The sequence below is a fragment of the Lissotriton helveticus genome, chromosome 9, assembly GCF_964261635.1.
Source record: "Lissotriton helveticus chromosome 9, aLisHel1.1, whole genome shotgun sequence".
NCBI classification, from domain to species: domain Eukaryota; kingdom Metazoa; phylum Chordata; class Amphibia; order Caudata; family Salamandridae; genus Lissotriton; species Lissotriton helveticus.
Window position 1 is genome coordinate 585,805,855 of NC_136070.1, and position 18,264 is coordinate 585,824,118.

At 46.1% G+C, this 18,264-nt stretch overlaps 1 protein-coding gene across 5 annotated transcripts in view; it reads right to left on the reverse strand.

Moving 5' to 3' along the window:
- The window catches only part of DNAJC4 (DnaJ heat shock protein family (Hsp40) member C4), a 417,545-nt gene that overhangs the window by 241,839 nt on the left and 157,442 nt on the right, over positions 1-18,264 (reverse strand). The gene's annotated exons all lie outside the window — the stretch shown is intronic.

An 18,264-nucleotide genomic window follows, 5' to 3' on the forward strand; every position in this document is an offset into this window, starting at 1 on the left:
TAACCCCAGGCAGCGCAAGCTTCTCTTTCACACACAGAGCAGGTACAACCTAGCCCCACGCAGTGCAAGCCTCTCTTTCACACACAGAGCAGGTACAACCTAACCCCAGGCAGCGCAAGCTTCCTTTCACACGCAGAGCAGGTACAATCCAGCCCCACACAGCACGAGCTTCTCTTTCGCACACAGAGCAGGTACAACGTAGCACCACGCAGCGCAAGCTTCTCTTTCGCAGGTAGATCCCAGCCCCACGCAGCACAAGCTTCTCTTTCGCACACAGAGCAGGTACAACCTAACCCCAGGCAGCGCAAGCTTCCTTTCACACACAGAGCAGGTACAACCTAACCCCAGGCAGCGCAAGCTTCCTTTCACACACAGAGCAGGTACAACCCAGCCCCACACAGCACAAGCTTCTCTTTCGCACACAGAGCAGGTACAACGTAGCACCACGCAGCGCAAGCTTCTCTTTCGCAGGTAGAACCCAGCCCCACGCAGCACAAGCTTCTCTTTCGCACGCAGAGCAGGTACAATCTAGCCCCTTGCAGCGCAAGCTTCCTTTCACACACAGAGCAGGTACAACCTAACCCCATGCAGCGCAAGCTTCCTTTCACACACAGAGCAGGTACAACCCAGCCCCACACAGCACAAGCTTCTCTTTCGCACACAGAGCAGGTACAACGTAGCACCACGCAGCGCAAGCTTCTCTTTCGCAGGTAGAACCCAGCCCCACGCAGCACAAGCTTCTCTTTCGCACGCAGAGCAGGTACAATCTAGCCCCTTGCAGCGCAAGCTTCCTTTCACACACAGAGCAGGTACAACCTAACCCCAGGCAGCGCAAGCTTCTTTTTTGCACGCAGAGCAAGTACAACCTAGCCCCTCGCTGCGCAAGCTTCTCTTTCACACACACAGCAGGCACAACAGGGAAATCAGCTATGATAGCTGAAATTACATTCACAGACTAAACAGCAGAGTCCAAGGGAAGAGAACGAAACAACGAAGGCATAAAGCACAAGCCTGAGTGAAGCCATGATTTAAACACTCCGAACAGGTGAAGCAGGGGCTGTTCAATGCTAAGCTTCGAACACACAGGAGGTTGAAGACCTACGCAACACTTAGCTAGTGGTTATAGGTGGGGCCCGGCCCGGAACTTATTTCTGTGGACCGGCACTCCATTCTCCTCATCAGACTATGAAACAAAGAAAGAGAGTTAACAACACACAAGTGGGGGGAAAGGTGGGAGAGTAAAACGAAAAAAGTGTCAAGGGGAGAAAGCAGGGATAAACAAAATAACCAGCAGGAGTGAGATAAAGGAGCAGAGTGTGCATGGAGGTGGATTAAAGAGGCACCAGCTGGAATCTACAATATGCAGCCAGGGTAGTCTGCACCCTGACGCAGAATAGCGCTGGCTGCGGGCTTGTAATCAAAACTCTGGGCCCCGCATTTATTCTTTTACCAATTAACCTCCAAATCTCAACAAGCATTTGCAATGCAATAGGTCTCGCATTTACAAGAGTTTGAGCTTTTCGCATTGTAAATGACAAGGCCTTTTATTTATGCGTTTTTAAAACAGATAAATAAAAGGGATTGTTATTTACAATGCCAATAGCATGAACTCTCACAAATGAGTGCTATAAAAATGAAAAGCGTTAGGAGTGAGGGGGTCTTGCCTGCTGTTGCAGGCGGGACAAAGCTATATGAGAAAATAGTGCTTCAGAGGCTGCAATTAAATCTCACCAGTAATAAATACACATAACAGGGGGTGTCGGCGTGGGAGGTTACAAAATGAGACAAGGTGGTACAAAGGAGGGACTACTAAGCCTTTTGACAAATGCACAGCCACAGATTACTGAGGATAATGACAGAAGCCAATGAAAAATATGGGTGGAGAGTGGGCGGAGCTTCAAGTCCCTACCTGAATACAGCATGCCTCGCAGAGCAGCGCATGCGCTGCCCAGTTCGACCTAAAAATGGCACCCACTTCCATCCCCACTTAGGACAACCAATAACCAATGTTCTATGAATCATACGCCCATGTGGCACCCAAGATGCCCATGAAAACGGAAGCGATGATAACTGAAATCGGTCCTAGATGCTACATAAATTGGGACTGGTAACAACTGGGAGAAAGTCTGAGCCAAAAAAGAGAAATTATTATGGGAAACAGACACTGAATATCTGACTTCTCTGTTAGTGTCACACTTTTTAGTCCAGCCTCGGAACTTGTAGTGGGCAGGATTTCCAAACTCCCCATGCCCCCGGTATTGTTATCCAAAGGGTAGGGAAGGAGCAGCCCATAACCCTGGCCTTTCATTATGGGGGCATTTTCCCCATCTGGCCAACCCCATGCACCAGTACAAGAAAAGGAAGAAGGACCAAGCACCCTCAAGGTCCTGATGTGAGTTACCAGGGCATATGAGGGGACAGAATCACGGAGGGCTTGCAGAAAATGAACTTGAAAAGCTGGTATTCCTCCAAGGTTACATCCACTGCTGGGCTCAGTTTTCGTCCTTCCTTCAACACTGTGGCCTGGGCTACAAGAGAGCATACTACTTGCAGGGCCTTGCCTCAGGTTTGTCCCAACCTGACAGGGAGACAGTTACTGAAAGAAACCAGCCCAGCACGGAGTGGCTTTCTTATTTCTAATGCTATGGAACTCCTATTACTGGTTATGAAAATCACTGGCACCCTGACTACAGCTTCTATCCCGTATTCATTCAGAGCTTGACCAATGATTCTGTTTAAATATAGTTTTATTACGTTTTTTGGCATAATAAACATTAACATGTGAGTATATCAGAATCTGAAGTCACAGGTATAACTGGAGCATTTTGTTGTATACATTCTGTAAGATACAGTCTAACATTGTAGCAAGACGGTTACAAGGGGTAGATACAGTGACAGGTGATTGATATCTGCAGAGGGAATCGTGAGGCGCTAGTACCACAATTGTGATACTGTGAGGAATCGCTATGTGTCTGAACCATGTGCATATAAAACGAACTGACTTCTGTATGGCCAAGTTTGGACATGCGATATGTTTACAGGTTCTCACAACGTTTTCATCTGTGGCTCTTCCTGAAGAAGGCGTAGTTTCACGCAGAAACGTGCACATGCACAGAAGAGTGTTTATAACCCTTGATGTATTACGAAACAGATGAACTGTAATTACGAATTTATTTGGTTGGTATTTAGATTTTAGCCTGTATATACTACACGAAATTTATGTGTATTGTATGAGATGTTTGGTGTCTTCACTACATGGTGATGTACTACATGTACTTATATATATCTGTTCAATTATTGTCTTACACATTGTACTGTCCATTCTTTAGTTTTATTGTATTTTTGATCATGCTTGTATATTAGACGTGTTGTGAATTTCCCCCTTCTGATAATAATATTTGTAAGATTGATACCCTACATGAGATAAAAATTTTAACTGATTTATTGTGTAACTATATGAAAATCAATTGGTTGCCAAGGGGTTCTTTATTGCATTGCTGAATTTCTCCCTGCCCTTGGAACCATGATGGTTCACCCGGGGGTCCTTATTTCTCTACATTTATAAAACTAACTAATACAGAAGGTAAATGGACCAGAGCCTGATGGCAGGAGAGGGAGGACTGAAGGGGTTGTCGTCAATATATTTAATATATTTTCAGATCGTCCATAGGAGGTGGTGGAGGGGTAAAAGGTTCAAATGTCTAGTTCTCAGGAGGGTGGATGCTCCTACTAGAAAGGGGGATTTTTTTTCCCAAGGGGGTGGGGTGAAAACCTTCACTAACTGCATTCTTTGTTGTCACTATGTAATGTTTTTTAAATGATTGGGGTGGTTTGGCAACTGAACAACCCGAAGTACAGGTCCAGAGTATCAGACGCCAATGAAGGGGATACTGTAGAGTCGAGGAGCAAAGTGAGTGGCCTTCCTTTCATGGGGACAGAGTGTCGTTCCTGGGGTCCTCACCCAATGCTGTCCAGACCTTGCCCCACTCGCAACGATTGCATGTTTATGCAAACCTCACCTCTCTGTGAAGGACTTTACTTTCCACTTGTGACCATCATAATGTTGTCAAGCGCCAGGACACTTCAGAAGGAGCCACTGGAGATTTCCACCGAGATGTGATTGAAGAAGAGCCAGGTCCAGGAATCGAGAAACTGCTCAATGCCTACAGTGGCGTCCAAAAATCCCCAACAAACAGCGTTCCCACGAGGGTCAGAGAGGCAAGCCTGGTGTCTATTATTGCTGAATAAATACCCTAGTGTCGAGACCAGATATGTGCTTTACCAATCATAACTCATGCTATGTTCACATTTTGGAGACTTTCCCAATCAGATCTTGGAAACAGACACATGAATTATATGATCTTCACTCTTGAGCTGTTTTTTGCTGGTTCATGTTTTTTTGTACAGACTTTTTCTGTCACAGCCTTGGCCACCCAAATGCAGCTGGAAGAGGAGTGGGGCTGGGCGTGCCCTGAAAAAGACCTGGAGGCTAAACGGCGTCAAACACCCCATAGTTACTGAAACATGACTACTGTGACACTTCTTGGGAATAAAACTGTAGAGCCTTATCTTAAATAGAAGCTACCCCCCCCCCCCCCAATCAGAGCCCAGTTACAGTAAACGTGGCAGGGGAATTGTATGTAGGCATGCACCCAATAAAAAACGTAGATGGGCTCCTGCTCTAGACAATAAGTCACCACACATACACACTCCACTCTCAGCCTACCTCAAACATACAAAGTGAGTACACACTCTCCCATCATCCCATCATGTCCCAGTCCCACACAAATGGAATAACCTACTTGAAAGGAAGCTAGTAGAGCTTTTAAAATTATACACCTGCAAAGACATACAGTGACTTTACTATCAGTCTAACACAGGGAAGGGGCGCACACTCTACAGGGCCATGCAAGGGAATTTTCCATTTCACTGGAAACAAAACAGGTACCACATTCACAAAGTGAACCCAAATCAGCTCGGCTCCAAGACCATGTATCCATTTGAGATCTGTCGCACTATGCCACCAGACACAAGTTCTGTAATCACGTCCACACTACTGAACAGACCTTTCTAAAAATTTGATTTATTTTACCGGATTTCTGCAACTCTATGCAGTGGTGTGTCACTGGCAGAAATTTTGACCAGCATATATACTATTCTTAACTCCACAGCTATTTACCTACTCAATGCAGTGGAACTAGACATTGTGGATTAGATATTTTGTAGGTCAATATTTCCACCACAGTACAGTGCGTCCCCTTCCTAGCACAACTTCACGCCCAGTCGACCTGACCGTGGCAAATGTTTGAGTAACTGAGTGAATTCCAAATGGAAAAATAGAGGTGCAGGCACCCTCTACCACAGAGCCTACTTGCTTTTGCAAAGTGCAAGTTCTCTCCAATTAAAAGAATTGCACCCCTGCTGAGCACTGAAGGTACTCTCATACTCAAAATACAGAAGTGCAGGTGCTCCGTACATGCAGTACCGCCCATTTTAAACACCTGAGTGGATCTTTGTAAGAATGACATCGTTTTAGCTCATCGGGAACCCTGCACTGACCTGGGCCAATCCCTGCAATGGTGACATTACGTTAGATAACCGTTCTAACCCTGCATCCAGCAGAGCGGAGCTCTGTAACCCCAAGATCATCATAGCAGGTATCTATGGCCCTTTGCCCACCATAGTGAATCTCTTTAACCCTTCACCGACCTGAGTATCTCTATGTATATGGTCGAGAGGATCTTACCCTTCGTCGTCCGCCAGAGCTGAGCTCCCGAAACCTACAGCAGCCTTACCTGATCTCTGTAACCCTACATCCACCAGAGTAGATCTCTGTAAATATGACATCATATTAGCTGACGTCTATCCCTGCCTCCATCACGGTCACCTCGCACACCTGTGTCCATCAGACTGGAGGTGTGTCACACCTCGCACACCTGTGTCCATCAGACTGGAGGTGTGTCACACCTCACACACCTGTGTCCATCAGACTGCAGCTGTGTCACACCTCGCACACATGTGTCCATCAGCCTGGAGCTGTGTCACACCTCACACACCTATGTCTATCAGCCTGGAGCTGTGTCACACCTCGCACACCTATGTCTATCAGACTGGAGCTGTGGTCCACCTCGCACACCTGTGTCCATCAGACTGCAGCTGTGTCACACCTCGCACACCTGTGTCCATCAGACTGGAGCTGTGTCACACCTCGCACACCTGTGTCCATCAGACTGGAGCTGTGTCACACCTCACACACCTGTGTCCATCAGACTGCAGCTGTGTCACACCTCGCACACCTGTGTCCATCAGACTGGAGCTGTGTCACACCTCGCACACCTGTGTCCATCAGACTGGAGCTGTGTCACACCTGGCCCACCAGAGATGGATTTTGTTAACAATTACATCAATCTGGCCGATTTGTGAAACTCCTTAGCCACCAGACGTGACCATTGCGTCCTTTCTCCCACCTGACCTTACCTCTGTAACACTTTGCACACCCGAGACGGTGTTTGTAAGTCTGAGAGCCTATTAGCGGGCCTCTCTACTCCTGCAACTACCTGAGAGGAGCTCTGTAACCTGCTGCTATAAGCCCTAGGTTTGGCAAGAGAGAGACACACATTTTAGCTACAGGCTGTTTCTGTTACTCCCTGGGAATATGTCAGTCTACCCTAGTGGGAATAGCAAGATCAGGGCTGGTGCCAGGACTCGGCCCCTACCCCACTGTGCAGAGTATGTAGGCGCCAGGGCAGTCCTCAAGCGCACATGGGAACCAGCAGCTGTCTCAGGCAGCCACGAACTCTGGTTACCCCCAATCATATACACGACCATTTCACATCCTTGTCTGGCCAAGAAAATTGACTTTCTCTGGGATTGCGCCAGTTTTTTTTTCAAAGTCGTGATAGACCTGAAATTGCCTTGTGTCCCTTTAAAACTTGCAAAGAGTTCCATGGATGTTTATTTTCATATGTTATAATCAAGAGTTCACATGAGTGCATTACAGACTGCTAGAACAGTTTCACGGCCCGCTTTGAAGCATTACTAGGCATAAGCTGTCACCCCCATGCCGTTCCCAGCCGAAGAAAACAGGGACTGCATGTGGCCCTCCAAAGGCTCGAGGTGGTCTCAAGAAGGGCCAAAGACTGAAAGAAGCAACTCCCCTTCCTCGTCCCAGTACTCACAATTTGAGGAGTGTCCACAAGCATCCGGACAAAAAGTGACTAAGAGTAAAAGTGTTTTACCATAGTTCCACCACCATAAACCTCTTCCCAATCTGGAGGGACTGGTTTAGCAGAACCCACAATCATGCCAGGAATGATCAGACACAGTCACGTATGACATTCACATGCCACGGGCAGGCTCCATCATCTTATGCCCTGGTGCCCAGATGTAAAACTGTTCTAAGATACTTGGGCTCAGGCAGGGTGGCCGCTACAGAGAAATGCTGTCAGGCTAAGGTACATTAAACACAAGAGGCACACAAAGAAAGACGCCCGTCATCAACGAACAGGAGCACTCACACACGTAGAGACTCACATACATGCAAGTGCATTCCATTCAATGCACAAATCGAGACTTTTTACGCTAGTGTCTCCTCAACTTTTGCTCCTGTGCCTAGTTTAGATGCCATTCAGAGGACTTGCTGGCAAAAGTGGTCCCACCTAGTTGGTCTACTCAGTAAGTGTCTCAGTGCAAACTTAACTTGGTTAAATGTTACTGCGGGTGGTCATGAACAGTTCTAAACAGAAACACAAACCACACAAGTAGTCATGGAGGACACACAACTTGACACTGCATAGACCTATCCCCCCTAAACACTAATATGATATAACATCCAAAGGCGCGTGAACCCAGGATTCTCCACATTGTAGCTTAGCAGTGCTATTTGTGAGTGGCCGAAGGAGAATGGCTTCATGTAGTGGTTCTTAAACTGTGGTCCGGGGACCCCTGGGGATCCTTGAAGCCTACTCAGGGGGTTTTCCACTGCTTAGAAAATTTAATAATACTAGATTAATAAAACACATATTAATGAAGAATCAATATGTTGAAACTGAACATTCAAAAATGTACTGTAAATGTCAAAGGGTTTGAAATCGGAGACTAATAGTTAAGTTAGTAACCTCAAATTGATTTGTGGGAGCAGAGCAAGTGCATCAACCAGAATAAAGTACGGACAAAGAGTGCCCTCAACTTAATTTAGAAACGCTCCAACCTTGCTATAAAAATGATTTATTTTTCTTATAGTTGAGTGTGAATTAAATAAAATATTTCATCATGTGTGTATTTGTTTGATGAATGCTTGTTCCTGTATTTTTTGTGTGTTGTCCTGCAGTGCAAATCATTGCAAATGCTCAGTCCGTGGTCCCTGGCTTCCAGTGATGGCTCAGTAGGGTTCCCCGGATTCCAATATTGATTCAAGGGGGTCCCTGGATTCCAGTGATTCAAGGGGGTCCCCGGATTCCAGTGATTCAAGGGGGTCCTCGGGTTGCAGTAATGATTAAGTGGGTGTCCACAGAAGGAAAAGGGTAAGAACCACTGGCTTGGTGTGTTAGACCAGGGCCGAGGTTCACTGGCGGAGCTCGTGTGGAACAGCAGTGCGAGCCTGCACTGCTTCACTGCTAGAGCTGAGGTTCGGTTCCAGTCAAGGGGTGGCTTTGGGTTCGGCGGGAGAGGCCTGAAAAGCAATGGCGGGGGGGCTTAAATTCAGAATGGCACGCGGCTTGACTGACCTCCCGGAGTGGCGCGTGCCCCTCGAGAGACCTGTGCACTCCAGAGAGGAGCTCTCTCGAAGGCATGTCTATGCGGGCTCTGCTCGGGCCTGGCTGGCGCGAGGGCTAGTCCGAGGTGGCGGTGCGGGCTGCACACAGGCCCGTAGGGAGCCAGAAAGGACTCGGAGAGGGGGGTGCGGGCTGCAGCCAGAAGTGGCGCCTTGAAGAATGACAGCTTCATTCTTCCCTTTCACCGACGCGCCTGTGATGGATGGCTTGGAGAGCCCCGGCTCTGAAAGGAACTCGTGAGAGGTGCTGGAGGGAAACAAAGTGCGCACTTACAGAGTGTAAATAGGGCACACTTCGCTCCTTTGTTTGGCCCACGGACCCTTCCGCCTGCTGTATGGGGTGCAAAAAGACAGGGGACCTACAGCAGTCGAATTCCGGAAAGAACACTATAACTGGAATTTGTATCACTTCATTCAGACCAAGGACTGCTTTAAACATTTTACGTGCCAACTCGAGCATCCAACACCTGCACTTACCTTCAAATTCCAGTTTTCAAAACTAACTGCACATATCCAAGGTAAGGGGAGCTCTGAAGTGTACAGCCACTGCGCTGAGTTCTCTAACCGTGCACCCACCTGAGAAAAGCTCTGGATCGCTCCCGCCCAAAGTTTTGTAATGGTGCTCCCACTCATGTCGACCCTTATAACCACGCACCAACCTAAGCCAAGTGCTGAGACTGCGTGTCAACCTGAGCTGGGCTCTGTTACTTTGTACCAACGTGAGCTGGTTTCTATAACTGTGTAGGCCTGGGCGGTGAACTCAGTTCCATTCGTGGAATTTGCAGAGTTTTACGCACTATGCAGAGCATGCGAAGTTGCGAAAACTTGCAGGTTGGAGTTTTTCCTCACTCGGGTTCACCCAGGTTAAGTTGGCGAGCAAGGAAAATCCAACGCTAGACCACTTCCCAGCGTGATTTCTCAGTGCCGGTTGTGCTCTTTATCACCCAATAGAAAGTCAAGGTCTCCTTGCCCCAGGGACCCCTAAACTGTGTCCAAATGTTCCCCAAGTCACAAGGGACAAACGTGCAAAGTAATCTTTTTCAACTGCAACTAGGAGACTGCATGATATTTCCTTCTAACGTTTACAAAGTAGGACAGATCCTCAATGCAGGGCACTCAAGAATCAGGCCTATGGCCATCCAGTTAAGAGACACAGGCCTGTCAATCTTGGATGGTATCTCCAGCCTGGACCCTGAGACACCAATACCCCAAAGGTATTGAGTAACCCCCAATTATTGGAGTCTCACTCTGGAGATTTTCTAATCCCCAAAACGAAACTGGGTGTCTCGTGTTACTGCAGAGATATCTTGATATAGGCAAGCGTGCTAGGATTCAGACAAAGTAAATCAGAGAATCTCTCATGTGCAGATGATACGGTAAAGTCCAACCTCATAAGTCAATACACACACAGAAGTATTGGATACTGTATGATTATTTATTATATATTATATGCTTAACTATGATGAATAAGAATTATTGTAATTATTATAAAGAGCTCAGCAAATAAAATACACATTAGGGCAAAGGATAGATATGTCCCTTTAATATTTAATCACGCAGCTCTAATCTATTAGTCTTATGCCTACCTAAATTATAACTAGCTAACAGAGCAGTTGTATTCATTTAGTTGTGCATGCCAAATCATATAAAGCTTCCCCCCAGCCCTTTTGTGCCATCAGGCCTGAAGTCAGAACTCTTGTCTTGAAAAATCCCTCCAGTATCCGGTCTGTGGGGCCTATTTCCAAAGGTAGATTTGTTCATAAATCTAAGTTTATGACCGAACTTAACTGTTTTATTCCTCACAGGAATTCACAAAGGGATTAAACTCATTTACCGAGAGGGGAGGGGTGGATGCCTGCTACAAGGGTCTTGGAAGTTTGGGTCTGCTCATAAACGTACATTTGTGGACATTCCTAAACTGTAATCAATTCCTCCCCTTTCCACCCTGGAAAGGTCCGTAAACATATTCCAGGCAAGGCTGGCAAAACTCGCACTCCACTCCATAGTGGGGAGGGCATGGAGCACCTGCATATTTACTAGGGATGTAGGGGAAGAGTTCTCTTCACAGGGAAACATGTTTTCCACGCAGAGAAGGAAAAAACTGTGCATTTCCTCAGGGAATCCTATGTCCCCCGTATGGTAATCTCCGTCACAGAAAACTCTGCAAGCCAGAAAAGGATCCAGCTACAAAATCCACCAAAACTTCCCAAAGATATGCCTGGAAACTTGCGCCTGGCACACGTTTTCAGGCATATTTCTGGAAATGGATGATTCCAAAAAGTAGTCAAATTACATTTAAGCTTGGATGTCTGCATGCAATTTTTCATCTTTTTTTATGAAGTTTCCCCCTTTGGATCGAACCGGTCCAAAACACAAGCATCTTATTTTTTTTATTTTTTTTTATTTAAGAGGTTTTATATAGCGCTGGCTGGACCCAGGAGTATCAGAGCGCTTTACAAGGTGTTTCCATACAGGTACAGTGTTTATAAGCACAGACAACGGAATAATAAAAGAACAAGTCCACATAGGATGCATGACATCTAGATAAAAAAGTAAAAACAATTGCTAGACACTATGAGTCATACAAAATAGCGGTCACAGTTTGGCGGGAAGCCTCACTTAGGTATACAAAAACATGCAAGAGAACTGACTGTCATGAGGAGGGGAGGTAAGGTGATCAGATAGAAGGAAAGGGAGTTGGCCAGGCGGGTGGTCACAAGTCATATGCAGAGCAGATAGGTGGGGTGATGCAGAGGGGCGAGGCTACCAGGGAGGGATTAGAAACCCCAGTATTTATTAAGGAGAAGAAGTTTGAGTTCTTTTTTGAAGCTGGGGTAGGACTGGTTACAGCGGAGGTCTTTAGGGAGGGCATTCCAAATAAGTGGGGCATTGCCTGAAAATGAGCGTGACTGAGTGGAATTCTTTTTCTGAATGGGGGGAATAAGTAGGAGGGTGTTGGAGCTTCTCAGTGATCGCGTGCAGCCTGCTTTGGTCAGTTTATTGGAGAGGTATGCCGGTGTGTTTTGGTGGAGGATTTTGTGCGTAATGCAGGCGGTTTTATATGTGGATCTACCTTCAATGGGGAGCCATTTAAGGGATTTAAGGGCGGGAGAGATGTGGTCAAATCGTTTGCAGTCCGTGATAAGCCTAGCCGCGAGGTTGAGCACAGATTTAAGAGGTGCCAGGTGGGTTTTGGGAATTCCGGTGAGGATGGCATTGCCGTAATCAATGCGCGATAGAGCAAGCGATTGGACTGCCAGTTTAAAGTCATCAATTGGGATGAAGGGCTTAATTTTCTTAAGGTTACGGAGGGTAAGGAGGGCTCCTTTGGCAGAGTTGTTGATGTGAACGTTGAGAGTTAGTCGGTTGTCAAGGGAGATGCCCAAGGATTTGACTGAGGTGGCTAGGGACAGGGAGCAGTTGAGGGCGTTAAGGTCTGTGATCCACTTTTGAATGGGGAGCTGGTTGTTTTTTGGGGAGAAAAGAATAATTTCAGGTTTTTTTGGGTTAAGTTTGAGATGGTTCGAGTGGAACCAGGCTTGAATTTTGATGAGGGTGTTGTTGAGGTGGAGGATGTCAGCATGGGTTTTTATCTTATGGTAGAGTTGTGTATCGTCAGCGTAGAGGTGATAGTTAATCCCTGCTTGTTTGAGAATGAGGGTGAGAGGTTCCATGAAGAGGTTAAAGAGAGAGGGAGATAGTATGGATCCTTGTGGAACTCCTAGAGAGATGGGGGAGGGGTTCGAAAGGCAATTGTGGATTTTAATTTGCTGAGCGCGGTGCTGCAGGTATGAGACAAACCAATTAGGAGTCATGCCATTAAGGCCGAATCGTTCTTTAAGGACTTTGAGAAGAACAGAGTGGTTAACGGTATCGAACGCTGCGGAGAGATCAAGGAGGATCAGTAGGCTAGATTCGCCATTGTCAAGGGAGTGGTGAATGTCATCTATAATGTTAAGCATGGCGGTTTCGGTGCTGCAGCCTTTCCTGAAGCCAGATTGAAGAGGGTCAAGTAAGTTAAAAAGTTCAATGTGTCTGTCAAGCTGAAGAAGGACACATTTTTCAAGGGCTTTCGAGAGGAGGGGCAAGTTGGAGATAGGACGGAGGTTGTTGAGGTCATTAGGGTCAGCCGTAGGGTTTTTAAGAATGGGGGTGATTTGTCCCAGTTGAAGAGAGGTGGGGACACAGCTGGTGGCTAGGGAGGTGTTAATGATCGAGGTCCAGGCAGGTGTGATGATATGTTTGAGGTTTTGGACAAGTTTAGAAGGGAGGGGGTCTTTAGTGTGGGAGGAGGGTTTAAGTTTTGCAATGATGTCAAAGACATCTCTTTCAGTGACTGGCTGGAAATTATGCCAAGCGGCGTTATTTTTAGGGTGAGTGTTGGGGGGATTAGAATCTTGGAGGGTGGAGGGAAAGGGGAGGGAGTGAGATCAGTATTATGGAGGGTCGTGGAGGGGGCGGGGGGAGTGGGCAGGAAGCAGGTGCGGTAGGGGGGATGTGTAGCATGTGTAGTATCTTAGAAACCTTTCTTATATGCAGTGATCCTATGGAGCAAGGATCAGCTCCCGCTCGGCTCCTGCTTTGCTACACAGGCCAACAATACTCTTGTTAAAATTATAGGACGTACATGGAAAGTTACAGATACAATACATCCTCTCCTTCTTTCAGATTCTAAATAGCAGGGTCATATCTCCCCGTGCCCACATTGCGGCTGCGTTTTTTCAAAAGCTTCTCCAGACTGTTAATGTGAGGATCAGAAAAGATGAAAATCAGGCAGGTTTTCATTGGCTGCACAATTTCAGTGTGTCTTGTTAGAAGCAGGGATCACTGTTTTAAGGCCTTATGCTTCCATAACAAACTCTAATACATGAAATGCATAAAAAGTGCACATCCTAACAAACAGCAAGGCCTGTGTTGTATGTAACATTACACAACACATAAAAAGATTTGCTACAAATGTAAAAAGCGCCAGAAAAAACGTGCGAGATGTTGGCCAATTTTTTCAAGGAGTTAGCCTTAACCAGAAACTACATGCCAAACGACCCGTCCACTCTGTACCACGGGCCCATACAAGGTGTAGGCAGTAGCAGCTATTTTGTTTTATATGGCACTAAATTATGCAACACCTTATAAGGTTCCTCTCTTTGGAACCTCACTTATAAGGTATGTTGGTTTTTCACTAAGGTTATTAATTTTAACTTCCACTTTTTCACCATATTTCTGAAACAAGCATTGACAGCACCTCCTCTGAGGAGGCCTTGACTTCTGGTGCCCAGCTAGCTAGCTTCTGTCAGGAATCTACAGAACATTTACCCTGGCAAGCAAATACTGTAATATGCACCGTTATTCAGTTATAAAGTGACTCATAAGAGTTGAGCATCAGGTCAACGTCTTATCGATCTGTAATTTGCCACATCTGTTTCTCTTCTTCCTAGGTTGTCTAGGTTTTGCGTGCACGGCCTACATGCACAATTATGACATCTGTGACTTGGCTGCTGCTGTGACCAGAATATGACGGTGAGTTCCCCCTCTGCTGCTCCAGGGTGGACTCGATAACATGTTTACCATGGCTGCCTATTTTCAATGGATGCCTGTGAGTTGCTCCTCTATCAATCCTGGGTGGCTTTCATAGAGCATGGGCTGAATGTTTCCCCTCGGTTCGCCTGAAAAGACTCAATTGAGTATTTAACCTAGCAGCCACTAACCATAACTCATATGCTGCTCAAATCTGTCTAATATGCAGAGCCTAGTCCCTCTCAAGGGTGGTACACAAGGCCACTTGCATCCCTCACTCTTCTTTCCACTAAAGGAATAAGCACTGCTACCCAACTGCAATGACACAAACAATCTATTCCACTAATCATCACCCAGGACACCAAAACACCTCGACATGGGCCATACTGTTAGCCATGAGAACAAGGAGTGTGCAGTTCCTGTTGGGTAAGTCAAAGGGAGTGCTCCTTTTAGGAGCAAGGGCCCTCACACACCTGAGGGGTGTCATGCTTTATCATCGGGCAGCTCACATAAATCGTAGCTAGGATAGACCAATATATCTATCCCTTTCTCAACCTACGTCTTTAACCATGACAAAGGGACCCAGTGAATAAAATAGGCTTTGGATCCCGGTAGTCATTTTTAATTCCTAGTTTTTTTCCATTCTACCTGGTCATCCAACCTCACTCTTCACATCGGCAAAAAAAAGAAAAGAACTCAGGCAAACAGCCCCCTCGAGGGGCCGTTGGGCATTGCAGCGCTGGCCCAACGAGAAGCTGCCCGATTATGAAGCATGAGACCCCTTGGGGTGTGTGAGGGCCCTTGCTCCTGAAAGGAGTATTCCCTTTGACTTACCCGACTGGGAGACCTAGATCCCCACACAGGAACTGCACACCCCTTCTTCTCATAGCTGATATAGGAGGGCTTGTCCTGGACCTTAGATGGCCCCAGTCCCTCCACCTTTGTATTGAACCGTACTGCTAGCCACCTTCCTATGAACAGTGAAGAGGAGTCCTATCCAGACTCCTCTTCACTCCAGCTTCTTTGCTGGGACGGATGTCAGGATATGAACAATCGCTCACAACACCAACACACTTCTCACAAAGTCGGCACTGCAATTCAACACTCTTCCAAACAAGCACTCCCCAGCGGTGCACTTTGCTACTGCTCCGATTATGTGCCTCACGGGCATCAAGCACTATGTAAATGCAGATACAATACAAAAGGGGAAAAATGAATAACCTTTGCAAACAACAGTGTCCAGTATCATTGCTTAGACAGCAGAATATCCAGTTTTACATGTGAATATGTCCAGGGCTCCAAACAAGTAATCAGATCCGGAGAAAAAGCCAAACAACGCCATGCCACATTTACATCTTTAATTCTTTTGCCATGATGTGCTCACGCTTTACAGAAAAGTGCAATAGAACAGATTGTCCTAAATCAACATTTTCAAGAGAGGCCACTCTAGGTACTACCCAATAAAGAGACAATATTGATAAGGCCAATAGTTTCAGTTTTTGTATGGTCAGAATTTTAGTGGTGCTCTAGTGATGGCTTAATTTTGGCCATCCAGTCAGTGCTAGGATAACTTGTATTGTCGAAGCTGTGTCAGTATCCTGGTACAGAAATACTGGTCCAGCTAAGAAGTTACATTAAAAGGCTCTGGGCATGCTCCATGGACATCTCTCAAGGAAGCAGTCATTTTTAACAGTAACGTATGGGTAAAATAAGGTCGGACCCCATCTCAGGGTATCTTCGGAGCTTTAAATAATGGACGTGAAGGTACTGCTTGTGTCCCCTCCAAAAAGAACCTCTCATTTTCCCGAAACATTATTAGGGGAGAGCCCCCACAAACGTTTGTAACGTGTCCATTAAATCCTAGGAGGTTGAGGAGAGTTTTACATTCTCAATGTGCTTTATGACGTTCCAATGTTGCAATTCTTTAAAAACAATATCACAGGGTACTCTCTGAAATATTCGGCTTTCATACAACAGCGGACTGACCAATTGGGATACAGGGGGATTCCCTCAAAGGCTGCAGGCTGAGGGGCGTGTTTTCATGGTTGCTTCCATGATAGCACTGGTAGGTCTGAAAACAGCTGTGCTTCCACTAGCCTTGTGGCAAGACACCAGAATTCTGATGGTCGGTCAGCTAACAAGGGATTGCATGCATTTACTGCACTTGATCCTAGTCTGAGCCATCATGTGTGCAAGTATGAAAGCATTGGTAAGCCCCATGCATGCCAGGCCTGCAGTACATTTGACAAATGCCATGCAGCTTCCAGTAACAATCATGAATGGCTATTGGGCAGTGCATTGGAAATCCGAAGCTGGCAATCACATTTCAAGTGTGAGAGTGGTGCCTGCCTGCAGTGGGGCCAGAGTAGGATCTCAGCGATCCTGTCTGGGTCCACTGCAGCATTCCTGCGACAGATACCTGGTGCTCCACCTGATAAGGCTTGGCTGGCACAAGATAGCCCTCTCTTGCGTATTGTGGGTATCTTAGGTGAATGAAAACAGCCTTGTTTGTTTGGTCGCCTGGATTTTTCATCCTTTGCTAGACATATTTTTGCTGGCTTTAGAACTCTGTGACATTTCCCTGGCTAACTAATAGTAAAGCACCTGTTCCCCCATTTAATTCGGTTGAATTGGCATAACCCTAGTGGGCCCATTTAACTTACCTATAAGTCCCCTGTATATGGTGCAAGATGCACACAAGGTCTGTAAGTTAAATGTCACTAGTGGACTGCAGCACTCATTGTACCATCCTCTACAGGGACAGAACAAACATGGCGTCAGGCTTACCACCTTAGCCTTACAGTAGCATTGTAACAACTGCAATTCAACATGTCAAAATAAACCCTTTTGTCAGGTCAAAACCTCAATTTTAGTTATCACGAAGTCACCGCTATGTAGGCTTTGTAATCCGCAAGGCAAGGTGCATGATATTTCAGAGAAGGAGATGTAGAAATGTAATGTTAACATGTCCTTGCAGTGACTAGTACCCAAAACCTACTTTCACTGTAGAAAGGCTAGTTGGCCCACAGAGGAACACTGGGAAGTGACATTAAATACTAATACTGTATCACAGGAATGGGACCAGCTAGAAAAACATATTTAAACAAATATTTTAATAGCTATTAAAATCCGCTTCAATAGTGAAGTCAGGTGTTTTAGTAAACATTACTGAAAAGTAACTTTTAGAAAGTTTCCTTTTCCCTCTGACTGATGTTCTTGAAGCCTAATTTGCATTGGCTTGCCAACTTCTCCCAGCCAGTAAATAGTCTTTAATAGATGTGAATAGGTCTGAAATGCTTTCAGAAGCAAACAGTAGGCTGACCTGAAACACACAAATGACTTTCCTGAGCCTAACAGAATATATAGAGTATAGGCTGTAGGCAACCTTTTTGACACTAGTTTGTCAAACCCTGTTTGAGTGTCAAATCTTGCTTAACTGGTCTGCTTGGTTCACATATAACACTTTGGGCACACTTGAAAGGGGAGAGAACAGGATGCCACAACAATTCTTGTAGATTCACTCTGTGGTTGCTAAAGGACTCTGCTTGTGTCCTACCAGACATCTGTCCCTGGGTTTGTTGTGGGTACAGAGGCTACCTTAAACTGCATTTTAGTGTTCGATTTTGGGGGCACTAGGATCACCACAGTACACTCCCAGTCACAACCCCAGCCCTGAGACCCAAAAGTTTCTGTATGGCTGATGACATTTGCCATCTTGAGAATGCCCAAAGAGGGTAGAGTTGGTATGGGAACTTTTACCCCATTGGTTAGGGCATGCCCAGGAGTCATTCCGATCCAGTAGCTAGTACCAGACATAAATGTGGCACCTCCGGCACCCACTTTAGAACACTACCTGGACTTTCAGAAGGTGAGAGTTCACCCGTACAAGGGTTTTGATTAATACCTGAGGTGGGGAGTCGTCCACTTCAAATAATAATCCAATTTCTTACAATAGGCATTGTGGTGGCAGAGCATAA